Source organism: Cyprinodon tularosa, unplaced genomic scaffold (assembly GCF_016077235.1).
Source record: "Cyprinodon tularosa strain WSP-4 unplaced genomic scaffold, ASM1607723v1 ctg372, whole genome shotgun sequence".
NCBI classification, from domain to species: domain Eukaryota; kingdom Metazoa; phylum Chordata; class Actinopteri; order Cyprinodontiformes; family Cyprinodontidae; genus Cyprinodon; species Cyprinodon tularosa.
Genome location: NW_024039088.1, coordinates 522,101 through 544,613, shown reverse-complemented (window position 1 = coordinate 544,613; position 22,513 = coordinate 522,101). Strand labels below are relative to the sequence as shown.

Here is a 22,513-nt window from a genome sequence, read left to right as displayed (position 1 = left end):
AAAAATGGTGACTCTAGCTATAAATATGTGGCCGTGAGGGCGAGTTTAAAATGTTTTTTGGTCTTAAAAAAACGGCTGCCTCACACTCTAGCTTTTCAGTCTCTCCACTCTAGAAGGGTGGATTTTGCTAAAACTTTGTGGCGCTTGAGGTCTGATTATACAAAAACCGTAGCAGTTATCAACATGCCGTCTTCAGTTTTAAATAGACGAAGGATTTATCTACAAACTGAGCTTTAAACTGTTTTTCTACATGAATGTATGCCGACACAGTGAAGTGCTGTTTTTTATGCTTTTTTTTCCCTCTCCCCATTCATTTCCTATGGGATTTTTTTTGCGACGTTTTCGCTAATAATTCGCGAACCTTCGGACTAATGAGAAAGTTTTATACAAGCACGCATCGCACCATTGGTCCCGACGCGTGTGCCAACTTTGGGCCCGATCCGCCAAACCGTGCGGGACTAGTTAGGTGCCGAAGTTTTGGTGGCGAGGAGAACTATAAGCTAGTATAATACGCGGAATAAATATGTGAGATAGTAGTAGGTGGGCCATGCCTTCGGCATGTGGCCCCCCTAACTAGAAAATTTCTAAAGAAATTTTGAGGGGGGCCACCTACTGCCCGTCTGGGTAACTGGGCCAATACGGCCCTGGCAAGTGACATTGGGGCTCCCCAGACCAACTGCTTACGCCTTTGAGGGCTGCTGAGGGAAGGAAAGAGGGCTAGGTCATGGGCAAAGAGAGCTGTGTGCCACTTGTGCTGAAATCTGGGAAATAGACGTGCACAGCATATGATGCACAAGGGTAATATGGGTTGTCCATATTGAACCGCAGTGGGTAAAGCGCAGTTGGCGGGCTCCGCCCGCCTGCTAGGAGCCCTTGCAGCGATGAAAAAAATCACCAATGGCGGGCTCTGCCCGCCTGCTAAGAGCCATTGCAGTGATGAAATCACCAATGGCGGGCTTCGCCCGCCTTCTAAGAGCCATTGCAGTGATGAAATCACCAATGGCTATGAGCAATATGCCAGAATGTATGAGTGTGTATAAGGAAGAGGCTTTTATTCTGTAGAGTCCCTGTAGTGTTATTTTGAAAGTCTATCATGGATGTGCATCAAAAGATGGGTCATGCCCAGCAGTGATATAGAATCCATTTCCAAATGTTAAATCACTGGTTTTCCATGTTATTAGGTGAATAGCTGCTGTATTACAGAGTAAATGGGAGACTTTTATTGTGAAATTTGCTCTGGGGTGTGTTTTGAAAAGGTCACTAGAGTCTAATAAAAACAACCTGGAAGAGTTTGGGTCATAATGTTGAGCCATTTGCATCAATTATTGCATTAGTATAATCTAGAGGCTTTTATTTTGTAGGGTCCCTGTAGTCTTATTTTGAAAGTCCAACAGAGTTGTGTTTAGAGAAAATGTTCAGACCCAGCAATGATAGTTGATGACTTTCCAATCGTTAAATCACTCTTTTTCCATGTTATTAGGGCAGTAGATGAAGATGAAATGGGAGGCTTTTATTTTGAAATTTGCCTTAGGTTGTGTTTTAAACAGTCTCCTAGAGTCTATTCTCTAAAATGGGGTTGAGTTTGGGTCATAATGTTGAGCCATATAGGGGCAATAAATATATGTAAAAAAATATAGGGCTTTTATTTTGTGGGTCCCGGAGTCTTATTTTGAAAGTCTATCATTTTTTTTTTTTTGGGGAAAGGGGAATTTCATGGACAGCAGTATATATTTCCCCATTTCCCAAGTTAAACAGTGCTTTCCCCTCCATTATTTTAATATTGCGTTTAAAACACAGAGGTAAAAACCCCTTTTTGAAGCAGGGTTACTTGAAACGCTTAACGACCCGTCAGTGACGAGAGAAAAGCGCAGCACATCGTTCCTTAGCTTCGGGTTTTTTTGAATGGGAGCAACACTCCGAAAAAAAAACGACTGCTTTAGAAAAAAACCGTATGAGTTATTCAAAAAATTTTTTTCACCTAGCTCGAAAATCCTTCGACTCCAACTAGAAATTTGGTGTATTGTGTCTTTCTGAACAAATTTATGACGAGTTAAAACACATAATGTCATTCTTTTTTTTCCCCCCATAGCTCCAAAACCAAGAAAAAGGCTCTGTTTTTTTTTTTTCTTTGACTTGGGTAGGTTTCTGGAGGGTTTTTAAGGAAAAGTAAAAACCCCTACCGTAACCGAAGACATTGTGTGAGTCCAGGGTTTTCAGCCTACAAAATTTGACCCAAAAATGGGGGGTGTAGCCCCCAAATATGGGGCCCCGTTAGGCAAGAACAAAATCTTTTATCTTAAAAAAAACGGCCCCCTCACAAAAAGATGTCAGCAGTGCACACTAGCGGGCGCTGCAGAACAACTGTCACTAGTTTCCCAGGTGCTTACCCTCCAAAAAAACGACTGCTGAGAAAAAAACCGTAAAAGGTATTTAAAAAAATTCTTCAGTGAAAGAAACACTATCCTTTGTCTAACTGGGAAACCCCTTCTGTCTGTAGGTTTTTTCACAACCCAAAACGAAGCACAAACAAAATGGTGGTCCCACCTGCTCCTCCATTGGTTTAACTGCAGCACTCTCTCCATCTTTTTGCTGCTAAAGCACCCCTCCGAACAAACGACTGCTGAGTAAAAACCATAAATGATATCTGAAAAATTCTTTTTATCTAAGCGACAGCTATATCTTGTCTTCAATTGGAGTAACTTTCATGGCTGTAGGTCATCTACAACCTGAATGGGAAGAGAAAGAATAAGAAAAAACGGGTCCTCAGTCCTTAGCTTCTAACTGAGCTAGCTACAGCAGCTCACTGTCACCCAGCTTTCTGGTGCTTAAAATGTCCTCCGAACAAACGACTGCTGAGCAAAAACCGTATGAGTTATTCAAAAGATTCTTTCACCGTGACCGTCAGCCATCCTTCGACTCCAACTATGCCAACTTTGGTGTATGTGTGTCTTTCAGAAAAATATTTATGACGAGTTGAAAACACATAATGTCATTCGTTTTTCTCCCCACTGCTGCTCCAAAAACCAATGAAAAACGGCTCTGATTTTGATCGATTTTAGGTCGGTCTGGAGGGTTTTTAAGGAAAAGTATTAATCCTACCGTAATTCCGAAGACATTGTGTGGGTCCAGAGATTTCAGTCTACAAACGACCAAAAAGGGTGACTCTAGCTATAAATATGGGGCCCGTGGGGGCAGTTTAAAATGTTTTTTTTGGTCTTAAAAAAAACGCTGCCTCACACTCTAGTTTTTTCATCTCTCCACTCTAAAAGGGTGGATTTTGCTAAAACTTGTGGCGCTTGAGGCTGATTATAAAAAAACCGAGCAGTTTAAACACATGCCCCGTTTTCATTTTAAATAACGAAGGATTTTTTCTACAAACGAGTTTTTAAACTGTTTTTCTACATGAATGATGGAACAGTGAATGCTTTTTTTTATGTTTTTTTTTTTCCCCTCTCCCCATTCATTTCCTATGGGTTTTTTTTTTGCGACGTTTTCGCAATAATTCGCAACCTTGGGGCTAAGAAAATTTTTTATACACACGCATCGCCCCTTTGGTCCCGACCTTGTGCCAAATTTGGGCCCATCCGCCAAAACCGTGGGGGACTATTTAGTGCCGAATTTTTTTGGTGGCGAGGAAATAAGCTGGGATAATACGGGGAATAAAAAAGTAGATATAGTAGGGGGGGCCCACCCTTCGGCATGTGGCCCCCCTAATAATGATAAATTATACCTCCTATTCACATTCTGTCCAGCAAACAATAGTAAAATGCTTTATAAATTATAAATGTTTTGTAATGTAACCCAACGAAATTGCAACTGAAATGAACTTTTTGTTTTCTAAATATAATTTAGACTCAATCTTACTTAAACTAAATCTTACTTAAACATGTTCCAGACATTAGTATGATTTTCATTTGTCGATGGCAAATATGTAGTAAAGCAGGTGAAGGAAATATGTAAACCAAGAAACATTTAGGATTTACATATAAGGAATGTGTAAACAAAATACAGTGGCTTGCATGCTAGTTGTATTCTATAACTCTGTGTCTAACATATTTCTTAATTTTGCATGCACATTAAAACTATATCAGTTATAGTCTTGCTTGAAAACCCCAAAATTTATTCACTTACAATATGATGATCAAAACATCCCTTTGACCTCTGTTAAAATGTACCCCAAAAAATATTTTTTTCATCTCTAAAACAAAAAAACCTAGATCTAGGAGTTGCAATGCATCATTTTTATTTTTTTTTTATTTGTCTTGAAGGTACATTAAGGTTTTTTTTTTTTCCCTTTTTCCTCTCTTTTGATATTGCAGTCTTTCCTTTGAAAGATGTCGTCACTCATTCTATGTTTAAAATCTTTGTTTATTGCTTTCACTGTGTTTACTGTATTTTCTCCTAGTCAGCCACAAGTCAATTTTTCATACTATTGGTTCGAAAAATAAATTACGTAACGGTGAGGGAAGACAAAAATGCTGGAAAAAAAAAAAAAGAAAGAAAATGCCTCTGTGTTTCAACATTAAACAATAAAAAGTAACTAGAAAATTTCTAAAGAAATTTTGAGGGGGGCCACCTACTGCCCGTCTGGGTAACTGGGCCAATACGGCCCTGGCAAGTGACATTGGGGCTCCCCAGACCAACTGCTTACGCCTTTGAGGGCTGCTGAGGGAAGGAAAGAGGGCTAGGTCATGGGCAAAGAGAGCTGTGTGCCACTTGTGCTGAAATCTGGGAAATAGACGTGCACAGCATATGATGCACAAGGGTAATATGGGTTGTCCATATTGAACCGCAGTGGGTAAAGCGCAGTTGGCGGGCTCCGCCCGCCTGCTAGGAGCCCTTGCAACGATGAAAAAAATCACCAATGGCGGGCTCTGCCCGCCTGCTAAGAGCCATTGCAGTGATGAAATCACCAATGGCGGGCTTCGCCCGCCTTCTAAGAGCCATTGCAGTGATGAAATCACCAATGGCTATGAGCAATATGCCAGAATGTATGAGTGTGTATAAGGAAGAGGCTTTTATTCTGTAGAGTCCCTGTAGTGTTATTTTGAAAGTCTATCATGGATGTGCATCAAAAGATGGGTCATGCCCAGCAGTGATATAGAATCCATTTCCAAATGTTAAATCACTGGTTTTCCATGTTATTAGGTGAATAGCTGCTGTATTACAGAGTAAATGGGAGACTTTTATTGTGAAATTTGCTCTGGGGTGTGTTTTGAAAAGGTCACTAGAGTCTAATAAAAACAACCTGGAAGAGTTTGGGTCATAATGTTGAGCCATTTGCATCAATTATTGCATTAGTATAATCTAGAGGCTTTTATTTTGTAGGGTCCCTGTAGTCTTATTTTGAAAGTCCAACAGAGTTGTGTTTAGAGAAAATGTTCAGACCCAGCAATGATAGTTGATGACTTTCCAATCGTTAAATCACTCTTTTTCCATGTTATTAGGGCAGTAGATGAAGATGAAATGGGAGGCTTTTATTTTGAAATTTGCCTTAGGTTGTGTTTTAAACAGTCTCCTAGAGTCTATTCTCTAAAATGGGGTTGAGTTTGGGTCATAATGTTGAGCCATATAGGGCAATAAATATATGTAAAAAATATAGAGGCTTTTATTTTGTAGGGTCCCTGGAGTCTTATTTTGAAAGTCTATCAGTGTTGAGTGGCAAGGGAAGTGTCATGGACAGCAGTCATATAGTATCCATTTCCCAATGTTAAATCAGTGCTTTCACCCTCCATTAGATTAATATGTGCTGTTTAAAATAGCAGAGGTAAAATCTCTTTGAAGCACGGGTTACCTTGACAACGCTTAACGAGCCTGTCAGTGACAGAGAGAAAAGCGCAGCACTATCGTTCCTTAGCTCTCAGGCTTTTTTGAATGGGAGCAACAGCTCCGAACAAACGACTGCTTAGCAAAAACCGTATGAGTTATTCAAAAAATTTCTTCACCGTGAGCGTCAGCAATCCTTCGACTCCAACTATGCCAACTTTGGTGTATGTGTGTCTTTCAGAACAATATTTATGACGAGTTGAAAACACATAATGTCATTCGTTTTTCTCCCCACTGCTGCTCCAAAACCAATGAAAAACGGCTCTGATTTTGATCGACTTTAGGTTGGTCTGGAGGGTTTTTAAGGAAAAGTATTAATCCTACCGTAATTCCGAAGACATTGTGTGAGTCCAGAGGTTTCAGCCTACAAACTGACCAAAAATGGTGACTGTAGCTCCAAATATGTGGCCGTGAGGCAAGAACAAAATCTTTTATCTTAAAAAAACGGCCGCCTCACACTAAGATGTCAGCAGCTGCACACTAGCAGGCTGCTGCAGAAGCTAACTGTCAGCTAGCTTCCAGGTGCTTACCCTCCAAACAAACGACTGCTGAGCAAAAACCGTAAAAGGTATTTGAAAAATTCTTTCAGTGAAAGAAACATCTATCCTTTGTCTCAGACTGGGGTAACCTTCATATCTGTAGGTCTTTCACAACCCAAAACGAAGCACAAACAAAATGGTGGGTCCCACCTGCTCCTACCATTGGTTTAACTGCAGCAGCTCCTCTCTCATCTTTTTGCTGCTAAAGCACCCCTCCGAACAAACGACTGCTGAGTAAAAACCATAAATGATATCTGAAAAATTCTTTTTATCTAAGCGACAGCTATATCTTGTCTTCAATTGGAGTAACTTTCATGGCTGTAGGTCATCTACAACCTGAATGGGAAGAGAAAGAATAAGAAAAAACGGGTCCTCAGTCCTTAGCTTCTAACTGAGCTAGCTACAGCAGCTCACTGTCACCCAGCTTTCTGGTGCTTAAAATGTCCTCCGAACAAACGACTGCTGAGCAAAAACCGTATGAGTTATTCAAAAAATTCTTTCACCGTGAGCGTCAGCCATCCTTCGACTCCAACTATGCCAACTTTGGTGTATGTGTGTCTTTCAGAAAAATATTTATGACGAGTTGAAAACACATAATGTCATTCGTTTTTCTCCCCACTGCTGCTCCAAAACCAATGAAAAACGGCTCTGATTTTGATCGACTTTAGGTCGGTCTGGAGGGTTTTTAAGGAAAAGTATTAATCCTACCGTAATTCCGAAGACATTGTGTGGGTCCAGAGATTTCAGTCTACAAACTGACCAAAAATGGTGACTCTAGCTATAAATATGTGGCCGTGAGGGCGAGTTTAAAATGTTTTTTGGTCTTAAAAAAACGGCTGCCTCACACTCTAGCTTTTCAGTCTCTCCACTCTAGAAGGGTGGATTTTGCTAAAACTTTGTGGCGCTTGAGGTCTGATTATACAAAAACTGTAGCAGTTATCAACATGCCGTCTTCAGTTTTAAATAGACGAAGGATTTATCTACAAACTGAGCTTTAAACTGTTTTTCTACATGAATGTATGCCGACACAGTGAAGTGCTGTTTTTTATGCTTTTTTTTCCCTCTCCCCATTCATTTCCTATGGGATTTTTTTTGCGACGTTTTCGCTAATAATTCGCGAACCTTCGGACTAATGAGAAAGTTTTATACAAGCACGCATCGCACCATTGGTCCCGACGCGTGTGCCAACTTTGGGCCCGATCCGCCAAACCGTGCGGGACTAGTTAGGTGCCGAAGTTTTGGTGGCGAGGAGAACTATAAGCTAGTATAATACGCGGAATAAATATGTGAGATAGTAGTAGGTGGGCCATGCCTTCGGCATGTGGCCCCCCTAATTACAATGACCGTCCTGCAACTCATTGTAACCAATGAGCCAGAAATTAATAAAAGAAAAAAAATAAGAAAATAAACCACATATCAACTACTTGATGGAAATCAACTGTATTTGCAGAAGGGGCTTTTCAGCCATTAGGTACTGAAAAACTACTGTATGTTTGCAGTGAGTGCAGATGTCATCAAAGAGTGTGCGTTTTTTTAATTTTCATTAAAATTATATTCTTGCAGATATTTAATTGAGTTCTCTTTCTCTTAGTCATGTGTGAGTGCTGTTCCTCAAACATACACTTTAAGAAACACAAACAACGCATATCTGCACCAGCTGTCAGGGGACCTGCTAGAAGGAAAACTAAATTAAAAAAGGGGATTTGAATTTGATCTTTCTAAGTATGGAAACATGAAATATTGCTGCCAACCTACCACTTAAAATGCTTTGTGACATTTGGGATGACATTGGCAATTTTGGGGCAACAATGGAGTCGGATGCAGGAGTTTGTCCTGCAACTAAATGGTCTTCAGTTCAAACTCCAGCTCTGGCTTTCTCTATTGTTATGTCCTTGGGCAAGAGAGTTAGCCCAAATTGCCTACTGATGGTGGTCAGATGGCCCAACGGCGCCTGAATGTCAGAGAGTCCCAGGGTAGCTGTGGCTATAATATAGTGGAGCTTGCCACCTTCAGTGTGTGAGTGCCTGGGTGTGTGTGTGTGAATCACTAAGTGTAGTGTAAAGTGATTTGGAGTCCTCTGACTTGAAAAGGTGCTATATATGTACAGACAAATTTGTAACTGATTATTTTATTTTAATTTTTAGACAAAAAATTATTTCATTAATTTATCATTCATAATATAAAAAGTATGTTATAAAAAAAAAGATGATTAAAAAAGATATACAATAGGTATTTTTGCTCCTTTTTCTGCCAATCAGTATGGAGTCAATAATGAAAATTGACAAAATGAGAAAATAGATCTGGTATATGAAATTAGAACTATTTTCTAGAATAAGATTTATTGCAATTTATTTAATCAAATTCAAACTTCATCAATAGATCATTTATCAAAGTAACCCAATTCAGGAAGTAAAAATTTCTGTGGTGAAATTGGTGATCAGTTAATTTGTTAGGGTAAAATAGCTTATTGATATTAAGTCATATACCAATGTAACATTTGCTGAATTTGGATGCTGACAGAGGATGTTTGATTGCAGTAGATGAAGAACTCTCAACTTGATATCTCACTGATTAGAGACAGTTTCCTATAATAAGTCCAATTTTCTTGAGCGAACATCCATGTAACTTCAACAAGCTGTTTTCACCAAGCACTGTTTGGTATTGGGAAATGCAAAAGGTGTTTGGCAAAACCATACCACTAAACTTTACTGGGCATCTATGTACTTTCTTATAACATTTAAGGGGAGGTGAACAGTCTTTCCAAAAGTATCCAATGTATCACTAAGCAAAATAGTAACAAGAAAGAAATGGTCTAAATTGTTTTAAAAGTAAAGGTTGGAGAAGTAAGGGAAAGGAGTCTAGGACAGCTGCCTAGTATTCAATTGGTTGTGTTATTAAAAAGTGCAGGAACAGGGTTTTAAGTATAGTAAATGCTGATTTTAAGTGGAAACTAGTTTCCAAAGAAGATTTACTTAACACTTAAATCCCATAGTTGCAAGGATCTTCATCAAGCTCCTGAAGCCTTCAGTCCCTACCGCAACTTATTAAAGCTTTTTTCTAATGTAAATGCTCGATAAGCGCCTTCCCCAGAGGACCATTCCACCTTCAGAGCTAAATTTTAGCTGAAGACTGGGCTGAAAACTGTGTTAAGCCAGACATACACTGTACGATTTTTTCAATCGTTGCACGCAGCTACAGCTCACACTGTATTACGAAACATTTAAAAGTTCACAGCTAACGATGAATGTTCTCACACTGTGTGACCTGACGCTCCGATGCAATCTACCTGCTCACACTGTACATCTAAAAACCACGTCGGACTCAGCTCAGCAGTGAGATGGCGCTACTGGGACTCGTCTATCCGGAAGCCAATTGAGTAGAATAGGAAGCTCACAAGAGAGAAATGTGCTGCCTTGGCAACTTGTGCAGATTTGTGTGCTGAAAACCCTAAAAAGAAAAGGCTCAAGACATTGGTTGAGAAAACGTGGCAACTACACTCTGTCTATTTTTAAGAACTCCATTTCACTAGCACCTCCTCCATGCTTCTGTGTTTTTGTCTGAGTAGAAGAAGAAGAATCCTTGTTTACACATGCGCACACACAGTCTGATTTAACAAGCCAGCTGCTTACATTCAATAAACATGGCGAGGCACTGTTGAGAGAGATTTGGAGGGACAAAATAACAAAACAATAATGAACCCTTACTATGCACTGGCTCACTTGCATGTTGCTCTCCGTTGTTTACTTTCCTGATTTCTGCTGCACTGTTAACACCCTTAATGATAACCATGATGGCCTTGCAAGACATGCAGCAGTTGGGACACAGAAGCTATGCAGCTTGAACGCAAATGGTTAGACCAGAATAACTTTGCCAATGGGAAGGGAACCAAATACTGATTGTTAACCCAATAATTTCACTGAGAAAGAGGCTTTATATGTACTGGGGCTGTTAGTATCAGGGGGTTATTCACATTTCAATAGTGACAGCAAGGTCAAGTTAATACACAAACGTGCCTAGGGGAGGGGGACTTGCAGGAAAACCTGAAACTCTTGTGACCTGCAGCGTTAAAATCTAAATCTATAGAATATTTGGAAATGTAGCTTTTCTGTTATTGTCTTTTTAAGCTTATGGTTTTGATTGAAGTGTATGCAAAAGGGGTATGGATGGGAAATCAAGACAAAATATTTGTTTACTGTATTTTAACAGGCAATAGGCCAGTGAGTGTCATGGTACATGTGTCATGGTAGACATCACAGCAAGCTGCTGCACAGACAGAGTTTTAGCTTTTAAGTGCTCCTTTGTGTTATATGCATAACAATAAATTGAACAAACTACAAAATAGGAGAGAAATTGCTCAGCAATTTACAGCTTATGAGAGGTACACATACATGTTTCCCTTAGGTGAGATCAGAGAACTGTTATGGAGGCCTTCCTCCTAAATGCAATCCAAGTCAAATGCAAATCAACAATGTAAACCAGGCTCATTGGAGTCTGTTGTTTTGCATGAGTTATGTAGATGTTTCTCCAAAGTGACGAACGATTACATTATTTTAAAAATAAAAATCCATGTCAGTTTTATGAATGAAAGTATGTAGACATGACGATTAAGTGAATACAGTTACCACAATATCATAATACCATTTCATAAACACTAAAAAAAAAGTTGATCTGGGGATGAGTAGTTTTAAGGACTTCCACAGACCAGGTTTATCTTTCCAGATGGGGCCTCGTGCATTTAAACTTAATGGAATTAGAATAACATATACAACCACAGACATATGAGTGATGTTAAAAATGTAAATCATCTCAATGGAAGTATCCAGGTTTATATCTAATGATTTACTGACATTTTCTGGTACAACTATGCAGCTGGTGTCTCAAAGCATTTCAAACAAGGGAGAACCTTACAACAGTAAACCTGTTGCTTTGGAAGAAAGCACATCCATTAGCTTCAAGTTTTTGTTTTCTAATGAAATGCAGGACGTCCCAAGTTCTTTGAACCATGTTAAGAGTTCTAAATATTCTCACAACTCACCATATTACTATGCATTATTAATCAAAAAAATAGTATAATATAGTACATCTGCAAGTCAAAGTAGAACTAATATATTGATACTACTACTACTTTATGTTTAGGTGACAGTGAGCCTTTCAATGGGGAAGAAGAGGCACTGGTGGACAGCGCTGCAGCAAAGCAAATGATGAGGGAAACCATGCTGGAGAAGGTAGGCTAATCTGTAGCCTGAGTTCAGAGCTTGTTTGTTTTTATGATAAAAATGTGAAAGAATTATGCCTTGAAAATGTTTTATGTATTCTTTTAATCATCTATGACAGAAGCAGTGCTTTATTGTCACAACAATTTCAATAGAACTCCATCTGTACAATACCTAATAGAAATAGGACGTAGGTCTGCACCAAATTATAACATTATTAATCAACAATTCCAACAGGTACCTGCCTAACCAGATACTTAAACTGTCAAATTCAACTTAGATTAGGCATAATCAATCATATGTTTTTACAAAACATACTCCAAAGGACTTGATGTCTGACATCAGATAACATAGCTTAATACTAGTGATACTTTTATAGCAAAGCATTTATCTACAGTTTAAAGGTACACTATGCAACCGGTGTTGATTTTCCAGCGAGGCTCCCGCCAGAGGGCGAAAGTAAAAGTGCACTGTCGTAAATATGCACAGCTGTTCTCCTGGTTTCTCCGTCAAGCCAGGCGCGGTTGTTTTGAGCTTAGCAGACAGGCGAACGCAACGAATGACTAATGCTGCGTTCACACCGCAGCTGCCGCGACAGAAGCAGCGAGTTTACATGCAAAGTCAATGGTTGACGCGCGTCGAGGCCGCAGCAAAAGGTCCCGCGGCGTGTTTTGAGCAGCAGGCGCAGCGCGTCTGAGCAGCTGAAGCAGCGCGTCAGGCGCGTTTAATCATCTGACGCAGGGAGAAAGACACAGCGCTGATGATCAGAGGCTATGATCACTCCTCTTAAACAGTTTATTGACGCCTAAATTAACTTAAAATGCAGAAATCTGCCGGCAGAATATGCAGTTTGGATTATTTAGATGAAAAACACCTACCAGCTGCCACGGTGAACCGCGAGGAGGCGACCCGGCCAGAGGCTGCTGATGAAGGGATCCCTACTGTCGGCGCACCGCTGGTATGTGGGGGTCTGAGCGGCTCCGACAGAAAAAATATTGAAGGCAGGATAATAATCTGAATGAACTGACGGTACTGATTACGTTTTCAGGTGTATTTTCTCACTTAAACACATATTAAAACTACTTTATTCCCACTGATCACAGCAAATATACACTATATTGCCAAAAGTATTTGCTCACCTGCCTTGACTCACATATGAGCTTAAGTGACATCCCGTTCCTAATCCATAGGGTTCAATATGACGTCGGTCCACCCTTTGCAGCTAGAACAGCTTCAACTCTTCTGGGAAGGCTGTCCACAAGGTTTAGGAGTGTGTTTATGGGAATTTTTGACCATTCTTCCAGAAGCGCATTTGTGAGGTCGCACACTGATGTTGGACGAGAAGGCCTGGCTCTCAGTCTCCGCTCTAATTCATCCCAAAGGTGTTCTATCGGGTTGAGGTCAGGACTCTGTGCAGGCCAGTCAAGTTCATCCACACCAGACTCTGTCATCCATGTCTTTATGGACCTTGCTTTGTGCACTGGTGCACAGTCATGTTGGAAGAGGAAGGGGCCAGCTCCAAACTGTTCCCACAAAGTTGGGAGCATGGAATTGTCCAAAATGTCTTGGTATGCTGAAGCATTCAGAGTTCCTTTCACTGGAACTAAGGGGCCAAGCCCAGCTCCTGAAAAACAACCTCACACCATAATCCCCCCTCCACCAAACTTTACACTTGGCACAATGCAGTCAGACAAGTACCGTTCTCCTGGCAACCGCCAAACCCAGACCCGTCCATCAGATTGCCAGATGGAGAAGCGCGATTCGTCACTCCAGAGAACGCGTCTCCACTGCTCTAGAGTCCAGTGGCGGCGTGCTTTACACCACCGCATCCGACGCTTTGCATTGCACTTGGTGATGTATGGCTTGGATGCAGCTGCTCGACCATGGAAACCCATTCCATGAAGCTCTCTGCGCACTGTTCTTGAGCTAATCTGAAGGCCACATGAAGTTTGGAGGTCTGTAGTGATTGACTCTGCAGAAAGTTGGCGACCTCTTCGCACTATGCGCGTCAGCATCCGCTGACCCCGCTCCGTCAGTTTACGTGGCCTACCACTTCGTGGCTGAGTTGCTGTCGTTCCCAAACACTTCCATTTTCTTATAATACAGCTGACAGTTGACTGTGGAATATTTAGGAGCGAGGAAATTTCACGACTGGATTTGTTGCACAGGTGGCATCCTATCACAGTTCCACGCTGGAATTCACTGAGCTCCTGAGAGCGACCCATTCTTTCACAAATGTTTGTAAAAACAGTCTGCATGCCTAGGTGCTTGAATTTATACACCTGTGGCCATGGAAGTGATTGGAACACCTGATTCCAATATTTGGATGGGTGAGCAAATACTTTTGGCAATATAGTGTAGCTGCAAGGCAGAAAAAGGATAGTGAAGCTCCGCCCAACGCGCGTCAGACACACTTTTGCACCGCGCAGCCAGAGCAGCAAAGCTGCTTCAGCCGCGCGTCAGAACTAACTGGTACAAGCAGCAAAAATGAAGCAGCAGACGCGATTTTGCTGCTTTTGCTGCGTGAACGTAGCATAACTGCACAAAGATCGCCAATGTGCTAGCAACGAGAATGCTTTTAACTGGGGGCGTGTAGCAGTTCTCGCCGTAAAGCAAGACTGACTCTCGCGAGACTTCTGAGCCTGTGGGTGCGGGTCGGTGCTCCTGCAATTGCAAGTGCGGTATTTCCCCCGCAGACCACCAGGGCGGCCGAGAATACCTTTGTTCAACCTGAAATGAATCATTTAATCATCCAAAACGATATGGAACACATTAATTAACTGAAAAAATTTTGCATAGTGTGCCTTTAAAGAAAATCTCCCCTTCCCAAACAAAGTCAAATAAAAACGTCAGTGATTTCCGGTGATTTTGATTCATACAGTGTAGGCACGGATGCAATTTTTTCTCCATGAGTCTCTACTTAGACCTGACTCCGGGAACTTGTTGGATGCAGATGGTTAGGCCAACAAGTCTGACGCATACCAGCTTGATTGGTCGGCAACATCGAGACGTCAACGGCTCTGGGCTCGCACCTCCGGAAGCAACTCCAAAGCTGAGTTCTTCAAAGCTGTTTTCGAAACCTTCTTCAAACAACAGCAAGAACAATAATAAAAAGATGAGTCCATCTTGAATTCAATTTCCACTGCTCTAAGACAAGCAGGGAAGTACTTTGAGCACTGTGCTCTAGCAGCAGAAAAAACAAGCACAGGCAAGTGAAGTCATGGCGGCTTTGGCTAAGCAGAACTACTTAGCACATAATAATTTCCAAATTACATCACCGAATGCTCAATCCAGCTCCTACAACCAACAGCCGCCTATATATACTGATAAATTATGTATGTATAATGTATATTTATGCAACCTACACAGTTCATCCGGCCATAGACAGCATCCATCTACCTCAGCAGACACAAGTGATGCCAAGATATTCAGTTATTTTCTAAATTTGTAGGTAAACAACTGTCAGTTAATTTAGCTTGTGGCATTAACCAATCAGATCTATATTTCAATATTTTGCATAAAGTGTGGAGAAAAACAAATGTATTTTGTGTTATATACTTAGTACTTATGTGACCTACTTCTCTCTAACATAGTTGTTTTTAGTTATATTTAATATAGCTTACTCAGTTTTCTTTTGACAAAAGTTTTTTGTTTCGTTTTTTTTTGCACTGCCAAATGCTATAGGAATAACCTTGTAAAATCCATTTTCATCTGCACTATTACTCCATTGTGCTTCCTTAGAAACAGTGCTTCTGGTTGCTCTACAAAATTCATGCACATTTTATTTGCCTAAGTGTGCGTTCCTTTTTATTATGTAGCTTACATTATCCAAGAAAACTATCCTTATTTGTAAGATGATGAAAAATGAAAGCAGAGCAAGTAATATATTTGCAGCATAATAGATGTACACTTTTCACTTGAGACATGGTCACTAGCGAAATGTTTGACCATCACCGTGGCATTTCTTTGGTATTTACAGTTTTTGGGGAGCAGCAGGGTTAAGTCTGAGTGCCACATGATGCACAAGGGCTTCCCTGATCGTCTGGGCCTATCCGTTTGTTGGATCATCACGGTGTAGATGAGGTGGCTGAGGTTCAGGGTTGGCAGGGGTCTCTGGCAGGCTCACTGCTTTTCTTTTTCACATATACTTTGTAACACACAACGTGCAGAAACTACTGTGGGCATAAAGTGGTGCACATTCGACCGTTTGGCAAAAACACTGCATCTCCCCTTGAGGTGTCTAATAGTGTGCTTAACTTTAACATGAATAGCACTGAGTCTAAAGTCAAATGCCTCCTCTTGATGTGATAGATTTGGACCAGTAAATCCTTTCATAAGCCATGGGAGTAGTGGATAGCTGTGTCTCTGAGTATTAAGGAGGCACCTCGAACCCATTGCTCTCAAAACTATTGAAGAATTCACTTTTTACTACCCTCAAAATTGTGTTTTTCAAAAGCACTGTTCAATCTTCTCGTTCGAAACTAAAATAAACCCTCTGACAACAGGTGCTGCTAAAACTACAGTCACAGCCAAGTTTGCACAAAATAAGAAAAAATTTTCAACTAGTTGACAAAAAATCTTCACTTGTATAACATGACTAAACACAGCGCAATGAATTCATCTTAGCTGCGCAATGAGGAAAAAAAAAGGTCCCAACCTGTCTGAAATATCTTTAATAATGAAGGAATAAGAACTTTTTGAGCACAGCAGGTACTGTTACCAGGACATGTATTCAAATATCCAAAGAATCTCTCATTGAACTGAGCTTTGTCATGATATACTTACAAGAATGTAAGCCTTTATCCAGATATATGGAAAGAGGTTTCAGGGTAGGGTAGAGCAGGGGGTAAATCAGTTACAAAAACTGGATTTTGTGGCAATGGGGTTACTGCTGTGCATGCAAAATCTAATTTACTACCTTAACCACAAATGGAATGCAAACACAAGTGTAATCCGTTTCGTGGAAAACTCCCACTCCCAAAAAGAAGACATCACCTGCCTGTGTCCTTTATATTAATTCGCCCACCATTTATTACTAGATTGAAAAGGGAAATTAACTGATACATTTCTGCACACTCCCACACTTGATTTAACCAATCATATTAATGTAGGTAAGAGTTAAAGAATTTGAGAAATAGGCGTGGAATTTTTATAGACCTGGCTCTCACTGAATAACAAATCGCCAATGGTTTCAAAGACATGGTGTCATTGAGCCATATGGTACTATAAAGATGTTTAGTTGACAACAAATGTAGAAGATATTGTCTTGCAGTAAAGAAGTGAAGGGTTATGTATCTAACTACTTTGAAACCCTTCAGAATCCAGTTCAAAATCCTCCTGTTTGCTTTTAAGGTCATCCATAATCTTGCTCCTCCATACCTCTCAGATCTCATTCAGATTGCTACCTTCTACCCTACCCGTAGATCTTCCTCTTCCATCCGCTTCGTTGAGCCTCCTTCTCACCTCATCGCCATGGGAAGCAGAGATTTCTCCTACTCTGCTCCCAAACAGGAATTCACTCCCACCTGATTTTCATAATATTGACACTGTACCTATCTTTAATTCAAGGCTAAAAGCTCATCTGTTCAGGAATGCATGCCTCCACTGTTTTTAATACTGTGTATGTTGTGTGATATTTTGTGTTTCTGATTGTTTTGTTGTACAGTGTCCTTGGGTGTCCTGAAAGGTGCTTTCAATACAAATGTATCATTATATTATATTTTATATAAAGCAGCTCCTATCTATCCGCAGAGATAAAGGCAGCGCTATAGGGAACCGCCTCACAGTGGGTCGGTTCTGATGATAATAGAATCCACCTGTGTGTAATCATGTCTCAATCATTTAAATGCCTGTGTTCTGTGATCGTCTCAGAGGTCTGTTAAAAGCGCAGAGAGCATCATGAAGAACAAGGAGCACAGCAGGCAGGTTTCAGATACTGTTGTGGTGATTTTTAAAGCTGGAGTTGGATACAAAAGATTTCCCAAGCTTTAAACATCCCAAGGAGTACTATGGAAGAGATGTTATTGAAATGGAAGGAGTATCAGAACACTACGAAACTATATGAAGAGCCAACCATTACTCTAAACTTTAGGGTAAAACAAGGAAAGGACTGATCAGAGCTGCAGCCAAAAGGCCCATTGTTACTCTGGAGGAACATAAACCACAACGGAATTTTTTACAAATAAACAAATCCAGGTGTTAGAATGGTCCAAAGTCAAAATTCAGACCTGAATCCAATCCAGAATATGAGGAAAGAGCTGAAAACTGCAGTTTGTAAATGCTCTCCATCATTCTCATTGAGCTCAAGCTGTTTTGCAAGGAAGAATGGGAAATAAATTTCAGTCTCTCAAGGTGAGAAAAAACTGAGTCATAACCAAAGCGACTGGCATCTGTATTCACAGCAAAAGGTGGCGTAACAAATCATTAACTCAAGTAAGCTGAATAATATTACACACCCAATTTTTATTTGTTCAAAAAGTTTAATATACCTAAAATACCTAATGTCTTTCCACTTCATAATAATATATATATATATATATATATATATATATATATATATATATATATATATATATATATATATATATATATATATATATATATATATAAATATAAATGTATATATGTTTTTGTGTGTGTGCGTCCAAACCCACACATAGACAGACTGATAGATAAAGCTGACTAGACTACTGCTACTGTATAGAACCTTGGTTTTGTCTAAGATCAGGACTTGCTATTTAAATCTCATATTTAATCTGAAATTTCATTCTTTCATCTCTGGAATATTGCAAAACTTAGAAATGTCTAGTCCAAAAGACTAGGGAGTGGACACAGAATGTAGTACGTTCAAAGCTGGCCTGGGTTTCTCTTAATTACTCTGCAAGTAACCGCATTCAGTCCACCATTATAAGAACATGATCCATACGGGGAAAACAGGAAAATGGAGTATAAGTGTCTTAAAACAAAAACCTTACATTTTCGGGATTGTTGTCTTTTTTCTGCAATAGGTGTGTAATGAACTAAAAGTGTTGTAGCAGCAGGAGGTGGGTCACCTGGGATACAGATGTAGAATTGTTAGGAGTACTAAAAACTAAAAAATTAAAGACAGTAACACAAGAATCAATTTAACATGGATTTCTTTATATTATATGTTTATATGTTATTTTTATAACTCAATAACAGGAATGAACTATAGAAAAGTACTTCAGAAAATGAACATATAAAGACAGAACACCTAATATTGAAGGAAAAAGCTATAAGTTCAATAGATCATGAGGATAGAGGGTAAAGTTATTCCACTTGCTTAAATTTAATTATCTAGACCAAAACTAAAGAATCTAATGAGCCCAGATAGGAAAATAACAGCTAAGCAAAAAACAAGTTTTGAAAGGCAAATAATAGCTGCAGACATCATTTGTAGGAATACTAGTCAAATGAGAACAAGTATTTCTGAAATTAAACAGTGGTTAACTAACCTCGAACAAATTGTATGAGAGAAGGAGAATCAAATTTATTTCATTACCTACTCTTGAGGTATTAAGCTAACTAAAGAAGGATTGCACTTTTTCGGCTGGTCTGTAAACTCTAGGATAAGCCTGAGCTCTCTTTCTGTTCTGCAGTCTCTTGATGTACAATAACAGAGAGGCTGCAGTAAAACAAAATCAGGATTCCCTAAGAAAGATGTGAATTTAAAAAAGCATTCGATATTATGACACTATTAATCTAACATGACTGCCCTACTACATTCTGAGAGAAACCAGCTGAATAAGATAGTAAGAATGGTGTGCTCACACTGGCAACGCCAGTCATAAAAAATCCATTGCTTTCTTCTTACAATGACACAAGGAGAATCAGGTAAGAGAACAACAATATGGTGAGCTTAAAGTGGGCAGTTAACAGTAAACATGTTATATTAGATTAAGCAAATTGAGTTAGATAGGATTTCCATCTCAAAGACTCCCATTTTTAGCATTAGTATTTGTATGCCCAATGCATTGTAACACGGTAATGTAAGTAAGATTAACAGGTCGTTTACAACATGAACAAAGATATTTATGCTCACTGTTGATCTCCACAACATAATGTAATCACTGCCTTTATTTGCACATTAAAATGTAATATATGCTGTTTGCATTCAGATATAACAAACAGTAGGGCTGGTTATTTTCGCCAAAGTCCTGAATTGATTCAATTTTGATTCATGCTGTTCTAAATCGATTAATTTTGATTTGATCTGTTTCTACAATAATGAAAGTGGTTCAACTGTGTTTCAAAATACTCATGTATTTTATTTTTTCTTGTCATATTAAACACAAAGTGCAAACTTGTAAATCGGACAGTTGACTTTAGATGTGAAAAAAAATGTCTCAAAAGTGAAAAAGCCTCACTCGAGCAAGCAGACGTGACACAGCGTGGACACAGCAGACATGCAGGAGCTGCATTATCTCCACTGCTCAAACCATATTTGCAGCGTTGGCTGTAACAACTACAGGGTGTTTGCTGGTCAGCCCCCATTTGTTAATGCCGTCAATCAACCTATTAGCTATATTTGCAGCTGTCTGGCTTGAAGTAATCTTGAGTTCATCTTTCCTGCTCATTTGTCATACGAACGTCACGCGCGTCACTACAAAACTAATCGATCTTATTATTCCCTAGACATCGATTTTGCAAAAATGTAAAGGAATCGATTCAAAATCGATTAAATCGATTATTTTACCCAGCCCTAACAAACAGTACTATCACCTCCAGGAGTCTCATTAAAAAAACATGCACAGATAGAGGAACTAATATCTATGGCCCCTTTTCTACTTAAAGCTCCAGGCTTTAAAGCCCCAGACTTTGTATTACCCCGACTATAGGAATCCCAACTAATTCCTCATGTTCCTTTTCCATTACTTTGAAAGTCACATATACAACATAAACATAGCCAAGTGGTTGCCAAAAAACGTAAAAAACACCACATGTTGGAGCGTGATTGTGAACACAGCATAATACACAATCGGAGTGCACACAGAAGTAATGAACTTTCGGTATGAACTTTCCCTCCTGCTGAAGCAAGATACAATAATCAGAACATAAAAGTACCAGCCACCCCTTACTCCGACTACAGTCCATGTCCAAGAGCTCTTGTTGGCTAACAGCCTCCAGCACCAATGCTGGCAAGTCTTTTGTTGCTACCATGACTGGTTATGCAGGCCAGTGTCACAGGATCACATTAATCTAATCATATCAGTGGTTTGTCTGGCAGTCTGATCCACGATCGTTGTGGTCTTTCTTCCTCTTGTCATCCTGCTTCACTTTCTCGAACTTATCTTACACCGCCTTTGTGTTGTGCTGAACGTTTATTTTGGACAGTCTGGCTGCAATTATGTACGTCACAACTGCAGCCAGCTAAATGTCCTCAGCAAAAATGCTGGAAAGAGCCTGGACCTCTTCATCCAACCATCATAACCTCTAGTCTTTTGCTCCATCATACATCTAAGAAATTAGATTAATGAAAATTACTGGTAAACTACACAACTGCACATACTGAGTGTGGGCGGGGGGGCTGTGTTGATGAGTGTGTGTTGGCTGTAACAAACAAAACAAAGATGGTGAGATTGGCAGAATAAACAAAAAAGAAGGCAGACAGTCCACCAGTTGTTGCTCTTGCAGCCCCGCCACCTCAAAAAGCCTGACTAAGGAGAGAAAAGTACTGGGTTGCTTGAGGGACCAAAGCCCCATGAAAGCAAAGCAGAGGTAATTGATTTTATTCGGGTAATTTTGTATAGAAAAGCAAGCAGATGGGCAGTGAAAAAGGGGCTTATAGGTAAATGTAAGCAGATTGTTCAATTCAGTGTTTTGAAATACAAAAATGTGTATTGTAATCTCATGGCATCCGGCTAAACCAATGCCACACATAATATTACCACTTTAATTACTTGATACTTTTTATTTAAAAAAAAGTTCAAAAAGATGTGAAACATATATGGATACGGATCAGTCAGAAAAACTGAAACACACAGAAACAACTACAAACCCACACACTAGTTTTATCTTATTAAAATAGTATATTAAAAATATTTTTAACAATATGAAAAAAGATTTATGCCAACAAATTGATGAAATCATTGATGAAATCACCAATATCTGTTGTTGAACGTACTCTAAAATGGCCCCTTTTTTTTCTAGTTATCAAAAACAATATGATAAACTGCATAAACCTGTAGTAGTTGATGAGATTGCTAAGACAGGGTTTAGCCATGTGCTTTGCTCATTATTATCTCATTAACCCATGAAGACCTACAATGCCCTCTAAACATATGTTGCAGTTGGGTCTTGGGTCTTAGTATTGCATACTGCAGCTGTTATTATTCCATAAAGCATGTAATGATATTACAACTCCTGACTCGCAGCATATTCAGTGGTCTTCCTTCTCCTAAGCTGAGTAGAATCCCATTAACTTTTATTACATCCAAAAAGCTGTGATTACATCTACAGGACACACATTAGTATTTGAACATCAACAAATAGGAGCTGGAGAGTTTTTGCATGCACTTGTTCACCTAATTTCAGGGAGTCATATGAAGTCCAAGGATAAAAGTTAAAACCAGAAGTTAAATGTTTTAAAGCATTTTTAAACATATATCAGAAAATATATCACTTGCTCAATCACAAGACAGAAATGGACAGCAATGCAACTTTTCAACGATCAAAATATACTTTTTCTCTTTCTCTAAATAACATGCTGTGATGGAGGAAATACCAAAACCTTGAAATAATATTTCATAAACTGAAGGCTCTATCTATTCAGAAATGTTGCAGTTCCATCTATAAAAATTACAGAAGAAAATAAAACTACCCTTGTCTTCATCTTCCAGGGAAAGCTAGTTACATTATGAAACCTTTACACATTGTTTCTATCCAGCCATACATCCATGCATCCATGCATCCATC

General features: G+C 39.5%; 1 protein-coding gene across 10 annotated transcripts in view; it reads right to left on the bottom strand.

The window, feature by feature from the left end:
• Positions 1-22,513, bottom strand: part of LOC119790846 (protocadherin-15-like) — a 308,278-nt gene that overhangs the window by 163,681 nt on the left and 122,084 nt on the right. The window lies entirely within an intron of this gene.